The sequence below is a fragment of the Hetaerina americana genome, unplaced genomic scaffold (genome assembly GCF_022747635.1).
Source record: "Hetaerina americana unplaced genomic scaffold, ioHetAmer1.1.p SCAF_7, whole genome shotgun sequence".
Classification (NCBI taxonomy): Eukaryota; Metazoa; Arthropoda; class Insecta; order Odonata; family Calopterygidae; genus Hetaerina; species Hetaerina americana.
The window spans coordinates 40,539,405-40,563,513 of NW_027287316.1; the positions used below are offsets into that span (position 1 = coordinate 40,539,405).

Consider the following 24,109-nt stretch of genomic DNA (forward strand, 5'->3'; position numbering starts at 1 on the left):
GAGCCGGGGTGGATTTCATTCCGAACGGAGAAAAGGAAAGCGGAAACGGAGGCTGAGGGTGTGAGAGAGAGAGAATGGAAGACACAAGGCCATGGGGACGGCCTGCACGGGCAAAAGGTCGGACGGAGATGGGGAGAGAAGATGCAAGAGGGAAGAGGAGAGAACAGAAGAGAGGGGAAGGAAAAAAACGGGATGGAAAGGAGAGAAAAAACACTGGGAAAAGGGTTTAGGGCTTTTGAGAGAGAGAGGGGGGGAGAATGAAAGGGAAGATTCAGTGAAGAGCCAGGCACCGGGAGAGGGAGATTGGTAGAAGGGAATTAAAAGAGCCGGGGATGGTAGGGTGGGTGAAGTGGGAGGACAGGGGGACGAGGGCAGGGGCAACGACGGCGATAGGAAAGCAATATTGATGGGGGAACGAAAAAGGAGCGACCTGGTGGGCAGTGGAGAAAGAGGGAAACACAGAGAGGGAGGAGGCGGAATCCAAGGGTTATGGAGAGAGAGAGAGATGGAGAGGGAAAGGGGTGGGGTTAGGGGTCCGGAGGATAGAGATAGAGGGCGAAGGGAAAGGTAGAGGGGGGTTCCATGTAATGGGGTCAAGGGATGTCTTGAAGGATGTGGAAAGAGAGAGGTGGAGGAGCGTTTTCTAGGTGAGGTAGGGTGAGAGGATGAAGGAGAGGCGATACGCATTGAAGAAAGGGTTACACGGGGAAAGGATTACGGGAAAAAATGGAAAGGTAAAAGGGGGAAAAGAAAAAAAGAAGAGGTATAATGTGGAGGGGTTATACGTACGTGGCGAAAGTCAAGAGGGTTTGGGAAAGAGGGTTTTTTTTTAAAAAAAGGAGGGAGGAGGAGTTCAAGGGAAAGGACTGAAGTGCGGAAGGGTGAGAGGAGGCGGAGGGAATAGGGGATTGAGGGGGGGAGGAGAATTTGAAGGAAATGTGACACAGATGGGCGGCGAGGAGTGAGAAGTGGGACGAGTTGGTGGGTGCTTCCATACCGACGACTGTCGTACGAGGGAAAAAAAAAGAAACAAAAATAAAAACGAAAAAAAAAAATTCGAAACATTCAGCCCCACCCCTCTCCCTCACCAATTTCGTTTTGCCCTTTCCAACGGAAGAGTATTTTCACTCGGAAACATTATTAAACCTCTAGAATTCATATACGGAATGGAGGAGAGGGCAACTAACCCCGGCGAAGCTTTTTTTTCCCTCCACACTCACTCTCTCTCTCTCACATACCTTAATCCAGAATGCAAAAAAACTTTTAATTGCATATTTTTGGATAATTTGATTGAGGAATGATGTCAGTTATGCGATCACTGGAAAAATAACGGCTGATATCCTCTCAGAGATGTTCGGTGTAATGATGAGCAAAAAAAAAAGGATTAACCCCTTTTGACAACACAAAGTTTATCGTGGCAAAGAACAAATAACTGGAGCAGCGACATTAAATGAGAATTCAACATTGACCCAATAAAGAATTCTATAACCAAAGATCAATTCCCAAACGGTTTCGGTACTGTTTACCCATTCAATTACGGACGAAAATTATGACACACCGAAAATATACATTTCCCATCGTTTCTAATTGAAAATATTAATTGCCCGCGATTTCGATGGACGCCTCACTACTCCAGCATGTTTCGCGATGAATTAAGCCTTTAAACAAACTCAATATTAGTGATGTGCTTTCTTTTTATCTCCACCCAGGGGGGGCGCATTGATGCTGCATCAGGATTAATTCGTTGTAAACATTTGCGCTCGACGAAATAAGTTTCAATGAAGTTTGCAAATTTATCCGGCGGCCAAGCGTTGAAAAGCAAGATTCTGCCAACCCCCCCCCCCCCCCAAAGGTAACTAAATTGATAATTTAAAACATTTTTCACGGGAATATTATTCCCAGAGATTGTATACATGATTATACTCCCTTGAAATTCAAAGTGAAAACACATATTTCAGAATGGCGAAGACTTTTGTCACGGACCGTAGTGTTCGCGCTGCACAGAAATATGGTCAAGACGATAGGTGGCTGGATTGGAGGTTTTTGAGATACAAGCGGATGGATGAAGAAGACAAATACAGGAACAAAAATGTTGGATGGGTTGGGAAAGAGAATAAGATGGCGAACGAAAAGTAAACAAAGGCAGAAAAAGTATAGAGGAAAAAGATCACTGAGGAAAAGAATCACAGGCTCCACGATCATGCGACAAAACTTTTGAGACTTCGTTGAAGAAAGTGATAAAAGAGGATATTGTTAGGAAAAAATAAAGGATTCAAAAAGAAAAAAAGAATAGAAATTTCCGACGAGGCAAAAAGTAAGAGAGACTAATATTCATCAGAATTCCAATGCGAAGATTGGTTGAATACATCCCTCCGTTTCCTTTTTAATGCTATGATACTCCCTAGTAAGTCTTCCGTCTAACATCTTTCTTCACTTGAGAAACGAATCCACGGCACTAGTAACAGACTATTTTAACTTAAATCTGTCAGTGGTATTATTTGTATATCAGTATCTGTCCCCTCATCTTCCGCCATTTTTCATCAAGAACACAATACATACGCATACATGTATACACACATCTGTATATAAAGACCAAGAGCCTTCTCCTTTCTTCCACTGAAGAATGCAATTGTTTGTGTCACGAAAATTTAATCAACCCTCGTGCGAGTTTGATTGTATGCTCTTTTCTTTTATTTATATGTGTCATCTAAGTGTTTAATATTGCTTTCCGAGCACTTCAACACTCGAAAAAATAGTCTAAATAGATAAAAAGTCTACTTGCTTAGATTGCTCTAAAAGTACTTCGACAAGTAGAGCAATTTTATGGAGATTTGGGGAGTCAAACAAGCAAAACATTCATGCACATATGTAGTATATAAATCCGTCTCATCAACAATTGGTATCTCAGAACTTAAAGAACATTCTCAAAATTTCAACTATTCACAAGCACTTTTAATGAAGTACTGTTTCTGCCAAAGTGGAAATGAAAGTGTCGCGCTAAATTTTAATTCGTGGAGGCTGAACAAACTACATTTAGATGGAAACATATCATTCGGCTGCTCATTTAAGAAACATAATCAGAGCGGGTAGCATGAACTACTACAGGAGCAAACCAATTAATTGCAGAGATACCTCATTTACAACCCAGGTCGCCGGCAGGTATTTCCTTGGGAATCAATGTTATGTAGGCTCACCGGGATCCTGCTTTCCTGTTCTCAGCCCCGGGGAACTGAAAAGTCACCATAAACCTCCCCCCCCCCTTTCTCCCTACCCAGACTGCGAGACACCAATGAGAGACTCCACACTTTAAGGAGACGACTCTAATTGAGATGGAAATGAAGGATTGACTGGATCGCGGAAAAGGGGATGGGATGACGGATGCCTTAAAGATACGTTTGGGATTGAAAGTGGAAAATGGGGCGATGGTAATGTAGTGAGAGGCTGGGTGGGACTCGGTGGGAAATGGAGGGGGGAATAGAGTGTTTTAAGGGAAGGTTTTGCGAGCGGCAAGGTGATAAATGCGACGTCAATGGGGGAAAGGGACGGGGAGGTAGGTACCAGAAAGGGGAGGGATGAGGAAAAGACAGCTATCGGCTATAGGAGAGTGACTTTTTTCCCCCCTCGAAAGAAAAAAAAGGCGTCAAAGAGGGAGTGGCTGAGACGATGAGAAGATGAGACGATGAGAAGATGAGACGGGGTGAGATATCTTTTAAATTTTCGGATAAAAAAACGTTGGTGGGGGTGGTGGCCAGACCAGATGCGATGGAGATGCGACACGGAATGCAATGCTTTTATATTTTCTCATAAAAAACTGATGGTGGGGTTCGTGCGGGAAGGTTAGGAAGAGGGGGGTGTGGAAAGGCGAGTACCCTGTTCGCCGGGACTCTGAGAAAGACTCTGTTTATAAAGCACTGTGAAATAAAGAGATCAAGAGGCGATATAAAGGGACGGGAAGAAAAGGGAAACGGGAGGGTGGGGATTATAGTGAATAAAGATGGAAATGTTTGTGAGGGAGAGAGAAGGGAGACGTCAGGGCTAGTGAGAGGGAAGAGTGGAATAAGAATTCAGCACCCTTAAAAGAAAATCGGCTGACACAACGAATCACTCATTTCAATTAACTTTTTTTTACGACGAAAAACAAGTCATTATCTGGCTCTACGGAATGAAGGACGGCAGATAGTACGGGGCATTGAAGAATGATTTGATTTACTGGAGGATGTCAAGTTTGACCGCATAACGTGACGCTTAGAAATGCTGCGATGATTATTCAGTATATCTATCCTAAACCTACTTTCAACGTTAGATTACCATTATTAAATCGGGCGATAATCAGTTAAATAGGGACAGGTTGAGAGAGGTATGATTTTTTATAGAATCATAATTTTTTCATATTCTATAGAGCCGTAAACCTGTCAGCAAATGCAAATTAAAAATGTATCTCGCACCTCAACTGATGGTTAGCGTTAACCAATGATTTGGAATGATGGAAAGAAAATGGATTGACAGAATAACAAATGAAGAAGTACGGAGCGGAGAGAAAGAAGTCGGAGAGTGAGAAGAGAGAGAAACTTATGGAGGGCACTCACAAAAGAAGAGGAAAACTAACTGCACACATCCAGAGGCACGATAGCCCACCAAAGATCATAAATGAAGGAAGAAGAAAGGATAAGAATTCCAGAAAAATACCAAAGATGAAATATAAAAAGTAATTCATGTCGCGGCAATTAGCTATTAGGGAATTAAGAGATTGACAAGAGGCAGAACGGTTTGTAGAGTTACTATAAACCAATCCTCGTATTGATAGCCCATGATGATGAAGCAAACATTCACTCATTTAGTCAGAAAAAGGTTTTTTGCGGACTTTAAGCGACCTTCCTCCCTAAAGGGGGCCTAAAGTATATATCATAACATACGTTTCCGTCCGTAATTAAGGTTGAAATGCTACTTCTGTAGTGCCTTCAAAACGTAAGCCGTCCAGTGAAAAACGTCAGCTACTTAGACGAAATGGCATTTTCAAAGCACATTTTTAAATATTCTAAGCAAGCTGGTTGGATTAATGCGAAATGCCGCAGTGCTTGAGAACGTCAACGTCGTGGATATGGGGTCGAGAGTTCTCTCGGTTCATTCAAGGGAGCTACCAACTTTTAAAGTAACTATTCCGAATATGTGCACGTGGTAATCAAAGCGAATGGTAATGGAGGACGCAGAGTGACGGATGTAGGACTTAATATAGGAGGCGCACTCCACTGGGAACGAAGGACCTAATTATTTTCCGCATCATCTCCGAGGTCAAGTCTTGGTGTGACTATCTCATAGAGTCACTTAAAAGCATAACACAAGAGTCGTGCTCACTTGGAAATAAAACGATGCCGTCAATTTTCAACCCACAAAAGTCGTCGACCCTGGGTCAAACATTTTCTGTCCCCTGGAGGGTGGAAAGAGAACTCCTTCCACCAACCGTAAACTCTGTTCCGGATTCCGGGAAACCGAATAAGAATAAGTGACGGGGAAAGAGGAAACGGAGATGAGGGCCGCGAGAAATGGAAGTCAGAGGAACCGAATCAGATCCAGAGAAATTCGAGTACATGGGCCACCGGGTGGCTCTTACATCCACCGCCCCCCAGAAACAACAACCCTTCTTCACAAAACCGTGATAAAAGCAAGATGGAGTGAGAATAAATATGAGAGAATAAATGGCAAATTGGAGACGTAGACGACAAAGGGAGGGTGGGTTTGGGGGGGAAGAGAGAGAGATTGAAAGAGTGGGAAAACGCGTGGGAAAAGCTAGAACGGAACAGGTGTGGGCATCTTTGTGAATGGGAGGATAAGAAAAAAAAGAACGAAAACATTTGCAACAAAAGAAAAGGGAGAACTAGTAGAAGAACCCAAGGAAAAATCTCCCTCTCCCCCCCCTCCACATCCCCTTCAAGACGAATGACGGAAGGAAAATGTTTCCGACGAAAAATATTTCCACGGGCCCGATGTACAATGCACAAAGTTTTTGCACTCTTGCGAAGTGGGTGAGGGGGAGAATATAGTAAAGGACTGGAAGGGGTGCGAAAGGGAGGCAAAGTAATGGAGGAACGGGAAGGGGAGAGCGAAGGGGAGGAGAGGGAGAAGTGGTAGAGGACGGATTAAAAAAGAGTTGTGGGGAAACGGTAAGTCCAGGCTGATTTATTGGAGTTGTTTTCATAAGTCCGTGAAAGGGAGTAGGAGAAGAGGGTAGGGGAGGAGATGTGGGCGAGAGAGAGGGGTGGTGTTGTAAAGGACCCGAAGGAAAGTAGATGGCGGGAGGGACAAGGGTCTTGGGAGCGGGGTTGGCGACTCATTATTTGTAAAGACAGCCTAGCCCGGAACCCTTCCCGTCCCCCACCACATCCAACGGGAGACTAGGCTAACTAGGAAAGGCGTGAAAATTGGAAAGTAAATGACACCGAACGAGCTAAGAAAGAAAGTGACAGCGCGAGGGGAATTCTTAAGACCGCTGCGGCGGGATTAATAAACGAGTCACAGATTTAGAAAACGGAGAATAATTTCATCAGAACTTTTACTTATCCCGCAGGATGAGTAAGAAATACGACCTGGGGATCCCGGGAATCTCCCTCCAGCAGACTGAAATATCCTCGTGGAACCTAATGACAATGACTCCTTCCAGGGAGTCACCCCTCTCTTTCTCCAGACTAGTGGAATGAGGAAAAATGAGCGGTGAAAAAAATTGTTTCCAAGCCCAAGTCCACCTTGATAGGGTAAAGCAATCCCAAGATCTTTTGAATAATGAAATGCAATTCAACAGCGTAGGGACTACTCAATAAATAATCACCTCCGGTTTTTTCACCGGGAAATCAATCACAAAAACTGCGAAAGAAACTAGAGCGAAACTATTTAGGTAAATAAAATCCACAGCACATCGGATTACTTTAATATACATATTTATGTGCTCCTATCCATCGCATCATTTACGATATACTAATCAAATGAACTTGTTGGCTCGCGTGATGATCAGCATTACAAAATTAATATCCCATATGCCTTCGAGAAAATCGATTGAAGTTCGTCAAGAATGGTAATTAAATTTCATAACGAAGCCGAATGGCATTACGGTCGGTTGAACTGTAATGAAAATTAAAGTTCACCGCGCGGAATCCAAATTCATCAACATATGGTATTGTTTGCTTGACAAAAGTTGAAAAAACCACTGCCTTAACAAACAATTACTGAGCAATGTAATGGAAATTAATACCAGCTTGTTTTGTAGATGTTGCTCCCATTCGATCTGCTTTCCACAATCCCTTGTTGCCGTTTTCTTGCCTATTATCAGTAATACCGACAATTTTAAGAAGACATATCTAAGTATTTCACTCACATTTACTGCAACAGGACCATTTAACAAATTTTACTCCGAATCCATTTAGGTGGACTAAATTGATGTGGCAAAGTCCGGTGCGCCAGAACAATGCATTCGGGGAAATCCGCCCGTGCCACGTGATTTTTCACTGACTCTTCTCTAGCCAAGAAATTCTTGCGATTGACTGTTTGGGATTAACTAGTCAGTGAAGAGGAAAAACACAAAAAACTAGACTAAGGGATACTATAACGGCAATATTGCTCACGAAACAAAAGAGATAGGGTCCTAGGGAAGTGATCAAACAGTAATTGTCGTATAACTTTCAAAATCAATATGAAACACAATACATAATTCTATTTGGGGACTAGGGCTTTACATTTCCAATGAGTGGATAACATGATGGAAATAACTCTCATAAATAAATACTAGTACATTTCTAGAAAAATACAAATGGCACAATTAGAGCTAAAAAATTGTTTTAAACTAAGCATGAATTAAGCACATTAATGACACTATAAATTATTAAGATTGATAATTTTCAAAAACAAATCCCTTTATTCTTTATATTATTCAATATTCAAGATTTTAACATCAACAGAATTGTATTATCTTATTAACATGTTTTATTTTTTCAGGAACTCCATGAAAAAACTTTAAACCAAAGCAAACGAATGATTGCTTGAATGCAGTAAGATTAGTTTGATTAACTAAAAGTACATTGCCGTTGCACAATTAGTATTTATATGCACCAGCTAGAATACTCGACATTATCCCACTCATTACAAAAAATAGTTCATACACCTTAAACATACGCATACGTCAAAATGGTAGCAAGCGTAGACTCACAAATGAGGAATATGAATGTTTACGCCTATTTTTATTTTAAATAGTACTCCTAATAATCCTATTCTGCATGATCAATGAGGGACTTAGAATACGTTCATGTGCACCCCCCCAAAACTAGTTAAAGGAAGGGATTTTGGGTATAGGACAGAAATGAGCAAGGGGAGGAGTAAGGGAGGGATGGGATTGGCGAGAAAGATCACGGGGGAGGGATGGGGTGGGAGGAAAGGGTTGGGGAGGGGGTTGAGAACGAAGGAGAGTTGAGAGAGTTCATCGAAGGGATGATAAGGAGCGGAATTTGATGGAGCTAAGAATAATAGCACGGATGGTTGGAAAGAGGCGGACGGGAGGAGGGGAAAGGGTGGGGGGCTATGTGACGAGGGGTTTCGACTTAGCCAGCAAAGGGAGAGGGCAGGGAAAAAAGTTCTTTCCACAAAGATCAATTGATTTTTTTCCTCTTTCAATTTTCTAAAAAAGAAAGGAAACAAAAAAAATACGGCATTAAAAAAACCCGCGAGTCTCGCGTTACACCTAAATGGGTAGTAACGAACGACTGTGAAAGTTTCTCAGACGCGGACTTGAAAAGTTTTCAGTAACAAAGGATAATTTCTCGACCTTTTAAGGGGAGGATGATTACGGCCGTCGGGAGGAAAAACAAGGAAAAGATTTAAAAAATAAAAATCGGGAGGTGTCGAGTTGGAATTTAAACAATAGTTTGCGCCCCGTTACACAACCCCTGACAATGGAAAGAGATCGAAGAGGAATAAAAGTCTCATTAGCGTATTTTAAATTAAGAATAACAGGCTTGTGCAGAAGTGGGGTGATTTAAGAAACAAAGATATCTTAGCCAGAAATCGGTACCTTTTTTAAAAAAATTTCAGTTGATATCTGTGGAAAAATCCAGCGCAAAACCAAAATGAATCTCCGTCCGGATTGGATTGCTTTGTTCTCCTAAGAATTAAAAATTAGCTCACGGTTGAACTAATTCGTTCGTTTGTATAAAAAACTTAGATTTTTTGCAACTTCATACATTTCACCATTAAACAGTAATTTATGCCCCAAAATAATACTATAAATGCGGTTTATTCAAATTATTTTCTGTGTGTTCGTGTAAACCACAAATAAGACGCCTGTTTGTTTTTTAGAACGTCCATTTGAGTGGACTATGGCCATCCTGGTGGCCATTGATGATCACTGAAAAATTTTAGGGCCTATATCACGTACACTAAAGGAAAAACCTGACCACAATAGCGAGTTTACGCAAAATGAGACACATGACGGGAACAAATAAACAAGAGAAAACACGAAAACTATTAAATCATAACGAGCAGTGTACTAAGGGTAACAGAATCATCTCGAGACACATATATAACAAATAGAAACAAGTTAAATTATATTTTTTAAATCCTAGATGACTTTTTAAATTACTTTCACAATTACTTTCACCAGCACAAATTGTTTCAGTAATTGTTCAAAGTCATAAAGTTAAAAAAACGGATTATTTACAGTGTGGAAACAATTGTTTCAATCTTTGGAGATGAACATTATATTACCTGATTAGATTAATTGTTTATTAGGATATATCCTACTATGAAATATATATATATATATATATATATATATATATATATATATATATATATATATAGAACGTATTTTATCTAAAAAAAGCATATCTAAGATTACTTTCTGCCTGCGATTCCATAGTAAAAATATCATCACGGCAACGCCCCACTCTTACTTCATCATTTCCAATAAATATTATTGATTGTATTTAAAAATTCCATGAACCAATACAATACCCAAAGCTATTTTTTTCTAAAGTCATATTTCCAATAATTACATTTTTTTTAGCGTCCGAAAAGTTCCAAATCATTCAAGGATGGTCAAGAGCGCGCGGAAAATTCCAGCGAGCGGGGCTAGGAACTAGCAACTAACATTGTGATATTTTTGTGAACAGATATTAATCTTATTGGGCTAAAAAATAATCCAGGATAATTACTATTAATTTAAAACTAGTGCTGTTAGTTTTTATCCATGATATCCTGGGAGTCAACAGGGTTAGCGAATTCAGTCATCCGTTGGTGAGAACAGATATGTCGAAAACCAGATTACGTTCCAAAGCTGATACCAAAAGAAAATTTAGCGGTCGGCCTACTTAAAGATGGTACTACCTACTCGCAGGCTAACTTGAAATAGTCGGGAAACGATTTCGGCCGAAAATAAATAATGATTTAGACTTTTTCACCCTGGATTTTGGATAGCTCTGACCCCTCTGACCGCTCTGACTACTGAAGTAATGTTGCACCGATTTCAATTATATTATAAAATATATTACATTCAAAATCTAAGACCCACTCAAGTCGTGGGATTAGAGGTAGATAGTGGAAAACATAACGATACAACCGTATCATAGCTACCCAACACTCTCAACAGCATGCCGAATGATGCTTCTTATGGAATCGGGATTGGTAAATGACCCCCAACGTCAGAAGGTCCAAAGCCCAAATGCTCTATGAAAATTATTGACGAGTGTGTAGTTTCGAATACGGCAATGGAATAGTGCCAAAATGTGTACATGGACAAAATCAATATAACCATTAAGTATGTTATTTGTCAAACATCAACCTTGATTGCATGAGATAATACTTCCAGACGCTGAGAGGGACGGAGAGAAAAAAAACTGTTCCAACGAAAAACATTTCAGAAACTGTATGATAAAAATGCGAATACCCAAATCTATATCACGTAAAATTATGACATCAGTTGCTAATTCAATTCCCTTCCAACTTTAAAAAATGCAAATTTTACTCCGAAAAATATAACAAAGAAACAATAGTAATAATTTTTTATAATCTAAGCCTATTTTAATATGCGCAACTTTCTAATACCTAATAGAATTGAATAAAAAAATTTGAAATTTTTGTCTCTGTATTTTCAAAGTTAAACGACCAAGGTCTCGACAATTTGTACTTGATATAGTATGGTCAATTTTTAAAATACAGACATAAAACTTACAAAATTGTTTGTTTCGTTAAAATTGAAAATCGTTCGTAATTTACTAAACATAAAACTATTTCATGACCTAGATCGCGCGCATATTACATTTTATTTCAAAATGAAACTCGTTAATTGTCAAACCAATTTAATATAGATTCACCCCGACACATCATTGGCTAAATGTGATATCAAGATGAGTTCCTGCTCACCGTTGTAATCAGTATTCTTTTGTGAGAGAAAAAAGCCATATTTAGACAATCATTATTATTTTACGTCAAAAATCACAATTTAAGGAAAACAAAGTACAATTTGGAAGCAAACCATGAGAGTGTGCAGCTACAGGATTCTGCGGCAGATTGTGCATAAGAAGTTCGATTCTCAGATTCTCTCTTTGTAAATTAGATCAATTTTCACCCCCCCTGAATACAGGTAAAACGCATATTATATTGCGTCTCTAAGTGTGAAAAAGAAGTTTTAAAAAGCATTACAAATCACTGGACATCTTCGACACCATCGACAGACATTGGCCATCATCAATATTTCAGAAAGCGAAAGAACTTTTGCTTTTCTTTTATAACCATATAACCTTGAAGATGCAGTTAATCTGAAATTATAACTCTATCCTCAATCGACACCCCCAAAGTGCACACATATACTGAACATGTCCGATGTGACCTTGCCCCAAACGTAACACATGATTTGCTTCTAAAGAATCTCGTAGCACGAAGAGAGTGGAGGGGATGTTTGAAACTCAAACCAAACTAACTCTTCTGGGATTAAATAAACTTCATAGACCAAGGAAAAAATATAAAAATTACTATCAAGCCGTTTGCCATCGCATCATACAAAATTATACGCACAAACTAAGTAAATAAAAGATCTTAACAATAATAAATAATCATAGATTTTTCATCTAAAATGTTATGCCTTTTACAGTTCACGTTTTTGTGACTTACATAAATAATAGGTGTTTTTCATGTAATTAATTACAAGTGTATGCCTTAAAATAACTTAAGCTTCTAGCATTTTTAACATTCTACGACGAGGACTTCCACAGATTAAAGGAGGCAATAAACGACCGTTGAAACACTGCAGGCCGAAAATGCGGGGCAAAGTGTTCTGCCACTAATCTACCGCTACGAGGTTTTACAAACCAATTATATGTTTAATTACCAATTAAGTATTTTGGAGCTTTGGCGAGAGGAAGACTTGAATGTATCTAGTGACTAAGACTTCGCTGGGTCGGCAGAGGGGCCATGAATGCCCGTCACTCAAAAGGTTTACGGCACCGCAGAAAACAGTTGAAGGATGTGAGGAAAAGGAAGAATTGAGAGAAAGGCAAATGGGAGAACATGATGAGAGGAGATGCGGGAGGAACATCATACGGCACGGTATCAACAGATTTCATAATATTACACCGAAGATGAGACCTCGTCACACAGCCCAGAAGTGAGTCGTGCTGCGAATGTCATACGTAATACTGGTCAATTATGTGTAATTCTTTCATAAAATTACCTACGCATGAGGAGCCCATGAAAAATGGCATGAACTGAAACCCAAAAACTTGTGAAATTGATCGAAAATCAGACTTAAATTTAAATTATTGATATTTGCATCATTTTTTACAGCTTATATAACAGCAGAAAGTGAACGACATACCATCATATGAAAAGGTTAGTGCCTCCGTCAAAACTGACGATAGTAAAAATAGATTAAGAGACTACTAGGACCGGTTGAGGGGGAAGCGGCCTCGTGGAGAAGATGGAACGGAATTAAGAGGGTTGGTAGAGGAAGGAGAGAGGGAGGAGATTGGGGGAAGGGAGGAAATGGAGTAGAAAAGAGAGGGGAGAGAGAGGACGATTGAGGAAAATGAAGTTTGATTCCGGGAAGTTGAGAGGCAGACGGGGAGGAAAATCTCTGGAGTGGGGTAACCACGGAGGAGGAGAGAGGGGTTGGGCACTGAGTCGAGGGACGAGGTGGGGATGGGTAGAAAGGGGTGGGGAGGTGGAAGAGATAGGGAAAGAGAGAGAGGGGGGGGGGAGGAAGAAATGAAGGAAGTGCGGGGTATTACGGGAATGGGCGGGAGGTTCGGGCGGAAGAGGGAGGAGGGAACGGGAAGGAAAACAAAAGATATCGAATTCACTCGTGTAATTGCCTCCATCGCATAACAGTCGCACCCGAAGAGTGAGGGGAGAGGGAGGAAATGAAAGACGTTCTTTCACCGCCGCGTGGAGGGAGGCCGATACGGATCGAGGGCGTGCGGGATTTGCTCGAGAGATAATGGCGGTATAATAGACAAAAGAGTAATGAATAACCCCGCGTGATAAACTGAGGGAGTGTATTTTCCCCCGACGTTCCGCGCAGAGAGAGATAAGACGCTGGACACGGCGAGGAACAAAGAGTAAACGCGCTCCCGTTGTTCGGGTGCGGTTGGAAACTCTTAAACAACCTCATTCGAATCGGAATATTTTCTCAGATTGTCGACGATGTAAGTAAAAAAAAACGTTCTAAATTACCCGAGATTAAAAAGCCATGTATACTTTTTAACACATCAGACATCGCACGAGATTCCGAGCTTAAAACGATAAGAAAGGATCGGATTCAAAAAAGAAGCACAATGGCTTTTTCAAACCATGAGAGACAAGCTGAATTCGATAGAAACCTAATCAGTGGAAAACAGACGGGATTACAATCGAAGGAATTCTAGGTAATAAAAAAATCGCATAGAGTACTTGAAGGAGGACAGGGATTGGTTATGAATTAACCAAAGGGGACTTTAAGGCGATTCAGGAATTAGCATGGATTTTAGGGAAAATGGAGAAATGTAGAAGAGAATCTTCGGATTGAATACTGATGATCATTTATTTGTTTTGGGTTTGCAACGATTTTATGTTAAATGTAAACGAATTCTCGCAATTGATGACAATGAGATGACTAATTAATATTTTCTATTTTATTAGCAAGCGCCGGCAAATATATTCCAATATTCGGTCAATGTACAATAAGTCCAACGAATAAAAAGAAAAAAAAGAGTACTACCTAACGATTTCCACATTTTTCGGGCTGCGTCCGCGTATGTCGTTTAAATGAACAACAGTCGCAACAGTGCGAACGAACAGTACTACCTAACGTTTACAAACACGAATAAATTCTATAAACATAGGTTTGGTGTGGGGTTTCATACATCTGGCGTTTAATGTTAATAAAATTTACCAAGACGCTTCGTAAAAATAATAAGTTTCTAGAATCATATAGCTATCTCTTTAATACGAGCATTAAAAAACAGTTCAATAGATTTTGACCGTAATCAACGAAAATATCTAAGCCATCTGGTGGTGTTTCTTGGGTAAACAGCATAATAAAACGGAGCCTTAAAAGAGCATTAAAAAGTTTGAGAATATGGTAATCATAAAAATGGGGCTTTAATCGATAACAGAATGTTCCGGAAACTAATTATTTCTTACCCCACGAGGATTCACGAATTTTTTATTAGGTCTTCAGCATTCTTATCATAGTGCCTTGAAGTCTACAGTCTGGAACTAATGACAGTCCTTTAATCTATTGCCTTATCCTATTTCTTAAGCAAGTGATGTGCCTCAAACACAGTGAAAAAATTTCGCAAGTTTCGGCACACAGTTGATGGAATAAAGGAATTAAGACCATTGAATCACAAAGCAAATTATACTTGGGCATGATGAATATGACAACTGCTTACTGTGAGACTGGTGGAACTAAGTGAGTAATCACTTACACTACAGTGAAAACGTAACGACAATACCTCGAAGAGTACCCGCTTGAAATCATAAAAATATAAAGTATGAATTAAAAAAAAGGAAATTATATTCTTAGAAAATCATTGAAGTGATTTGGGATTCCTACCTCAGACCGTTAATATGTTTTCTTAATGAATTGCCCTTATCTTCCAGGTTCCAAACTTAGATCTAAATCCATTTCGATGGAGTAAAACCTACCCTTTGGGGCATAAAGAGAGTTAAGAGAGTTAAATATACTCTCTCGAACTGAAAAGAAATTAACTGTTCCGAGGTCTCATGGGACTAATACGAGAGCCGCGATACAATATTGCTCTGGTTTGACAGCAATGAACGTGAAGTTCGAGAAGCCGATACCATACTTATTCACAACTACGACACTATCTCTCCCAGATCATAAGGAGTACCAAGAGTCAACGTCTCAACGCGGTGAGATACATAGTTATTTTCTCGGATAAGAAAAACTTCATTGACAACCATGATTTCGCTGAAATTTGAGAAAAAAATTAAATTTAAGACAATATCAGGGGTTATACAATATTTCAAAATTACCATCTGCAACCTATCATTTTCCAAGAGTAAATACAAGTCCACCTGAAAAATTAATAGTCACAACAATCAGCATTTTAAGCCTTTGAATCTTGGTCATCGTCACTTCCCTACGCCCAAATGCATAGTACATAAGGTTGGGCATGAGTCATTAAACAAATTGCTGGAGCATGTCAGTTCAATAAAAATCCCAGACGAATTATACATGACCATCATGCGGTCACTTCACCTTTTACTAAACCTCTGAATTTAAATGCAGTATCTTATTCATTAAATTAAGTATTTTAAAAATAATAATGGAATCAAAATTTTGTTTAAAATTCTCGAGAAATGATTATTAACCAGCCTAAAGAAGTGGCCACGTTGATGATGATTTTGGGGTCATGACCTGTGAAGCTAGCGTATTCAGTGCGATGCTGCGAATTACTTTTGACTCAACCCTCCATCAAGTTTGCAAACTATGTAAAAAGTACCAAAAAATAAATTATTATTTAGTCAAATTACTGCCCATGACGTGCAATGCGTTAAGAGTCCTATCGTGAGGCAAAAGACCACAAACTGATGGTCAAAGAGTAATGAAGAGTCGATGTGCAAATGAGCATAACAACTAAACGGGACCGGCTCGAGGATTGATGGTGCCCTCGATGAGATAACCTTAGTGTGACCCTTATCACACAGAATTTTCCACAAAACGGGAAAAACTTCCATTTTAGCGGCCCAAATCCAGGAAAAACTCATTCTGAATTCTTGTATCTCATCCCAATGTTCACCTACATGTCTCCTCGTGTGTATTATGGGACCCTGAGGGACTACTCGCTTCACTCTGGCGGTAGAACAGGCCCTAAAAGTACATTTATATCTGCATTAAACTCTGCGAACCAGGGCGAGTGGCCCTGGGTGATAAGATACCAGCCTTAAATAATGTACCACGTAAATTCCGGTGGATGTGCTGCGGTCGTTATAGAAACGTCAGATTACAATTTAAGTACTTTGATTGCTGGGTAACGAACCTTGGTTTTGTTGGAAACTAGAATTTTGCAGAGGAAGAAAAGAACAAACTATCTCCCACCCAGGATTTATGTTTTTTTCTTTATTTCATCCGGGTTGCAAATATGGCGATAAACCGTGGCGCTTATGTGTTGTACCATTTCAAAAGTATTAGTTTGTCTCCTTCGTTACCATACCAGTCATCTTCTACATAGTTACACCTAGTCGTAGCTTTCTTCTCGTAACTGTTGTAACACAAATCCTACGGACATCCCTTTAATTTTTCTCATTCCTCAGTTGACACTTCTATCTCCGGGGCATCCCCTGTAAAAGAATAGGCGAACCAAGTAGGCTACCAAGAGCATGAGGAAGGAGGCAGACGAGGAGTAGGCGTGTTCCCGAGAATCGCGAGCAAGGGAAACTCGAGAGAGCAGCTCCACCGCAAAGAATCCCGCAGTAAATACCTTCGGGGGATGGGCTGGTGGGTAGATAGGGCGGAGAGGGGCGGAGGGGCGAGGAGGAAGGAAAGACATGAGGTGGTGGAATGCTGAGTGAGAGTGAAGACCTCGTAATCGCTGCCTCTATGGCGAGCTCGTCATGAAGACGGGAAGTCGTCGCGACCAGTGGCGCAGTCATATTTTTAGCTAGCATACCCCCGTGTCAATACAATGCAATGAAAATTAACCTCTGACTTGAAAGAAAAAAATTCTCGAAAACATTTGCAATTAGTGTGATGGAGGGGAGGGGATTCAGTGTCATTTACCACTACCCCCAACCTTGCCGCCCTCTTCCCCTTGGTCAGGTCATTTCTTCCGCTATGCGGTTTGGAAAAAAATAGAAGAACAGGGAGAACACTCGAAAATACCAGAGGTAATGAGTCGTGCGAATATTACGCAAGACTTCTAGGACCGCATTTTTTACGCCATCCCCATGTAAGATTTTTTGCAGATTTTGCAGATTTGCAGTTTGAAAATTTGTAAACGTGTGTAAGCCCACGTATTACAAACGATTAATAATTTTCTCTCAACCTTAGAGTAAGAATTTTGAATTTTACAAAGCGCGCTTATGAGTTTAAGATTAATTGGATGGATCGAATAGAAGACGAAAGAATTATGTAAAGACTGGATTGAGGGGAAGGGGAGGAAGATTACTGAAGGAAACTCTGTCAAGGAGAAGGGGGATGGACTTAAGGACACATTTCGGGACGAGATGACATGATGAGGACAGTCGTCGAGAGAAAAGTGAACGGAGAGGACTCAATTACAAAGACTCCTGATGAGATGATGAAACAAATAGTGAAAGACGCAAAAGAAAAGAAATACGTAGACATGAAAATGTTATCCGATTAGAGCTAACTGAGTGGAGGGCTTATTTATATCAATCTCAGAATTGATGGTCAGTGATTATGATGGCGTATTAATTAAACCTTCGAGAGACGCTGCTTTTGCTCAATATTTTCCGCGTCCCCATTCTGGAGCCACAGATCACACGCGGAATTTATTTATTTATTTTGTATTAATCTAAAAACAGCACTTCAGCCTTTACGTCGGACTTCAAACAATGTTATAACAATATTAGAATTCCATATACTCAAGCCCTAGGTGGAGGAAAAACCACCAAGGCGGGAATCGAACCTGCGACCTCTGGGTTGGCACGTTACGCCGCCACCACAGGGGTCGGCAATTTGTGTGTAGCAAGCATCAAACAAGATGTCACGCTCTTAGGTCAATTATACTTTCTTTCAGCGGAATTCTTATCATTTACTGCAACTAAAAATAGGTAGAATGGAATAAGTTTCATAACTTTCAGTGTTTTCCACGGCGTCGCAGACTAATGTGAGTGAATACTATGATCAGATTCTCCCTTGGATTATCAACTTACCAGTCTTTGATAAACTCGATTGAAGAAATTGTAAGTAAAAAATTGTACAAAAATTGATAATTAAAACAAAAGTGAGTTTTTTCCCTTGAGCAACTATTGCCAGTCATAATTATTTATGAAAATAACGAAAAAACACATCCTGTATAACAAGAGTCAAAAACTGTGCTTTGTTACTGTAGTTAAAATATGCGATTGGAACATACATTTTTAATTCATACTTTGAACACTTTTAGCACCAATAAATTGTGCGCAAAATACTGGAAAAAATAAGCACTCATATTTTTTTGAAATTTCCGCTCCACTATTTTAAAATTCAAGAGCTTATTTGAAAAAAATAACCCTTTCCGCGCATTCCCTTCTCTTCCCACGGGTCACAATTAATGGCATGAATGAGTGAACAATGGTTGAAAAAATTCTCGAGCTTAGAGCTCTGCCTAAGTACCTACTACACCGAGGTAGAACGACGAGAGATCCTCCAGAACGCGAAATCTAGAGCAGCTCGAATGGCAAAGAGAATAAGGAACAGGATCAGGGAGGCTGAAGACGAGAGGAAAGAGATGGATGGAGGAATCAAGCACAGGGAGGTGAGTGGGGAGGTAGAGAGGTGTTTGATGAGGAAGAGGAGGGCGGAAAATGGTTGGAGGGAAGGTTGACACGGAAGGGCTCAATAAGCGAGGCAAGTAGAGTGGAAGGGTATAAAAGTCAGCGAGTAGAAGAGACGGAGAATAAGAGAGACACACGCAAGTACATATATACGTATATATATATACAATATATACATATATATGTAGATACTATATATGTGTAATGTATATATACATATATATATATACGTGGGTCGTGGTAGTCCAGGGGTGGAGCGTTGACAGGGGTTCGACTAATGACCGGAGGGCCCGAATTCGATTTCCGGGCAGGCCTCTCTGGGCACCTGCAGCTCCACCCAGGCTTCTACCATCACCTACCAAACCAATCTTCGGGATGATTACTGTGTTTGTGGTTTTAAATATATATATGTATATATATATATATATATATATATATATATATATGTACAGTATTTATATCTATATATATATATATATATATATATATATATATATATATATATATATGTATATATATATATATATATATGTACAGTATTTATATCTATATATATATATATATATATATCTATATATATATATATATATATATATATATATATATATATATATATATATATATATATATATGAGATTGATTGGGTCTCTTTTGAGTGATCGCTCTTTTTTATAGCGTAAACTTTTCTCCGATGAAATCCTCTCAAACTCAGTAAAGTCAAAAATAATGAAAGATCGAGGGTTTTTCGGGCCGAATTGCGAGCAATAAACTCACGGCGATCAGCCTAAATGGATCTAGGAAAGGGAGAAAGGAACCCCTATAACCCTCGCATCTAATTTCAATCAGGGACGGAGTGCAAGGGGATATGTCCACAGTAGAAGATCAACTTCCTCCTTTAATAATGGCTAAATCATGTGAATGCATAGCGGGATCCCATTCATTGCACTGCTAAATTATAGCACCAAAATGTCAACCTTCGAAAATTAATTATCTGGATGCAAACGATGATTGGGAGAGTGTGAATTTGCCCCTTTATGCTAATATAAATTTAATTTTGATAAATATATAACCATGTGGAATAAATATATAATCGTCAGGAATAGCCTTACGATGGAGAGATTAACTTCGTCGTAGCATTGATGTAAACAATTGACAAATACAGTCAATATATTTTGTAAAATATTACTTTTATGACACAATATCAACCCACTTTCTACCATGAAAAATAATTCTTTTCAGATTTTCATCGCAATAATATAAACCTATTGCTCTATAACTAAGGAAATAACATTCTGTCGACACCCACCATACATGATCATTACATGTATGTCACTATGTACGCAATCAATAAAAAAAATAAAATAATTTAAAAATTCACAAATTCAAATCTTGTTTTGGTGATTCGAAAAATCGGTTATATCTCCCCATATTCCAATAACCCACCGAAATGACTTACGATTGAACGGCACCCAATTTGAAAAAAAAACACCCGTGAATTCCCATCAATTTTTAGTTCCAAGCGCATCGTTCTTCAAAAATGTGTAAATAATAAATGTGTGCAAGTAATCTGTATGATAAATATGTAAAATATGTACGGAAATCTATTTAAAATTTCAAAAAAACTGAAAAAATAAACGTCAAAGTAATACAAGAATCGGTTTTTTATATCACCCCTTCCATCCACAGGAAAGCCCAAAGATTGGTTTTAATATATGACGGTAGAGTTCACCTTAAAATGAGCATATCACTAACTTCTGACCCTAGTTGTCATTATTAGCAGTAGTCTGCCGGTATAAATAAGTTCTTAATTAATCCAGGAACTGATAACTTAGCCTTGCTGCATGTCCAAGCCCGTCTAACATGAAATTAAATGAATGGTCATATAATAGCGCTTTCTTAATAGTTAAAAACGTATTACCGACAGGGTTTCGATGTATTACATTATCCTCAAGTCCTGAAGATGTCATCAAGGTCAAACCTTGCCTTTAATACATTTTTACCAGTGGACAAGTGCTAATATTTTCCATTAACATGCTCCTATTCCCATACCATATGACGTCTGAAATTAGGCCATCGTATGAAAACAATAGCCCTTAAAACCCTTAATACAAAAAACCATTTTTTTGCTCCACATTCTAACTCCCTTAAATGCGGACAGAATAATTATTGTTCGGCTTCCTCTTACCTCACCCACCCATAATTCTTTCTAAAACCACAATCTACAACGTACAAACTGCCTCTCATTATCACTTTCATTCACTTCCCCTACCTTTTCGAATTTCTCCCAGCAACCCCTTCTCCTTCATAACGAAAGTCGCGTGAAACTCACACAGGTCAAGTTCCTTTCCCTGTGTCACCATTCGGTGCCTCACAAAGATCTAGTAACCATTAAATCACACCACCTAGGATTGTAATATTATTTACTAGGAGAGGCAATCGACGGTAGTGCACCTTTGCGCAATTAGTGAAAGGTGGGTGACAAACTTTCAGGGAATGGGGGAAAGAGGGTGTAGAGAAACCCGGCGTCGAAATTAACCTACTCTTAAAGAATGACGTCAAGGAGTTCATCATTTACCTTCCCATTCTACGGATGGAGTACTCCATTTGAAAGAGCCCAGTTCGGTGAGCATTTTGAATTGAAATCTTTCGTATCCCATACAATGAGAAATTTTGCGTCAAATGACAACCTAATTCATACGGGTATCACTCTCAGTAATTGCATGAAATCGGTTTTGATTAACAACCACAAAATTCATTTTCAATCCTAAAAATAAACAACTTTAATTAATTTTTTCACTCAAAATGCTATGATCGAAGCATTAATGTAAAACGACTTTTTGGGATATTTTTGCCCGGCAGAAAAGCTAATCGGTCAACTGCAATAGGAGATCCCTGTCACACAACCTTCCCAGCGTGCTTGCGTACTCGCTACATCCTGGAGGACGCGCAAACCCGATTCTTAAACACCCGTTGCGACGATCGAACCCTAGTGGTCACCGGTGGAGGCCGCCATATGCGACGGGCAATAACTGCATTGGAGGACACTCTGAACTTCACCTTCAACGGCGTCATCAAATGATCCATTGCAACTCATCCGTCACCCGCAGCAGTACGCACAGGGTCCATCCACAGACTAAGGTCTCGCACAGGGTTCATCCACAGACTAAGGTCTCCCGTTCACCGCGATTTCATTCACACGTTGAATTTTCATCCTTCCCTGTCGCAACTGCTGAACAGAATCACTCTCAATGCCGCCAATCAATAACATACATATGGTAACGTAACCATGGAGTTCCTTGAATTATTTCACAACCAACCCATTTTAGGCCGTTACTAGCAACACACATCGGTAAATGTAATCCTCCGTCCGTCATTATGCCTTGTCACTGGATGAAGGAGATATTGAACAGTACGGAGTGCTGAGGGCTATAATAGATGGGGAAATTTTAATAACGTGGGTAAGAAGAAGGAAGTTTTACGGCACTTTGGATGGCATGAAGGATGGTGGAGAGTAGAAAGAAATAATTCAGGGCAAACGAAATAGAAGACTGAGCGGAATTATCAGAAGTCCATGAGGAATTGCAATGGTAGTTTGGGATCGTCCCAGACCTACCACCACTGGGTACATCATCTACAATGATGAACGCCTCAGTTCGTCGCACGAATATACATATTCATGCCTTTATACCATCAATACTACGGAGACATTCTGCTTAAATTTTCAGCGTTTACAGACCGAAGTTAGTCAAAATCTCACAAAAGTAAGTTGCACCTTGCACCAATATTCAAACCCTCTGTCTTACGCATACCATTGACAGCGGTGACGAATCCAAAAACCTTCCTCAGGAAAATAAATATCAGACACACCGGGACAAAATTTTCAGGATCCAGAGAACATTCAAAATGTATCAACACGTCGATGGAGTACCTGAATTCGATGGAAAAAATCCAAATCTTAGTTATTTGATTGCAATTGTTTTCCGTAGAGTCAGAAAAACCATTGGAGATTTGAAAGAATTAGGCAAGCCTTATCTGCTACCCAGTCGGTCAAAAAAAAATCTCGAAAAGGTTCGACAAAACAAAAATAAATTTTTCATTCCTCGACAAAACAAAATGAAATCTCCGCGGTGATAAACAATAATGATTCATTTTCACAATCTATCCGTCAAATATAAACAAAATGAATAATTCACCATTCACCGTTACAGTTGGCGAATTAAGTGACGAGAAAAGATTTACTCGAGATATCAATTATTGTTGCACCACGAGGATCGAAACGTAGTTCCCGTTAACCGCACACAAAAAGGTAAGCAGTAATCAGCTTTCGGTTTCCGTAATATCTAACATTCGTGAAGCTAGTATTTGCAGTTTGTTGATAAAATTCTTGTCAAATGCAAGGGAACATACACAATTACCATAAGCTTACTATACCTTAACGTGCACTGCATGTGGTCCTCAGATGATTTTCTTCTTCTGCCATACAGAGTTCTAAATTTTCTCTTCCTTTGTGATACATTGAGCACCTTACATAAATATATGTTTTTCGGTATTGAGGGATGACATTGGGTCACTCGATGTTTTTTTATAAATAATATTTTTTAAATGAAATATAACTACATCACTCACCGAGGTTCTTTATTGCTACTCTTGTTCCGTCGTAAGTTAATATGAGAAACGTAGAAAATGTGGATTGGTATGTACACAGTCATGCTAAGGATATAGGTACGCGGAAAGTTTTCGCAATTAGATATTATACTAGGGGGGTTAGGAGTCAACTCCACGTATAACGGAGGCTAATTTAATTTTATTCTTTAAATGTTCCACCTTTTCCAACATCTACTGTCAAAAAATATGAAATAAACATCGCTGATGTATATCACGCGGTGATAATTATCGGTTATAAAGGGGCATGCCAAACAATGCGCAGAATATCGCCATCAGGTATACCTATATTATATGATATAGACATAATATAGAAATAGTATCTCGTAGGAATAAAGACCATATCGGGCAGACCTGGAGAAACATTGACAATTCCATCCATATCGCTAATGTTGCATATTAACCATTTATAGATCTAATATACTGAAAATAAACTCCGCAATATCGCTCATATAAATAAAACCACCAC

General features: G+C 39.4%; 1 protein-coding gene across 8 annotated transcripts in view; it reads right to left on the reverse strand.

The window, feature by feature from the left end:
• Window positions 1-24,109, reverse strand: part of CASK (peripheral plasma membrane protein CASK) — a 1,102,005-nt gene that overhangs the window by 551,680 nt on the left and 526,216 nt on the right. The window lies entirely within an intron of this gene.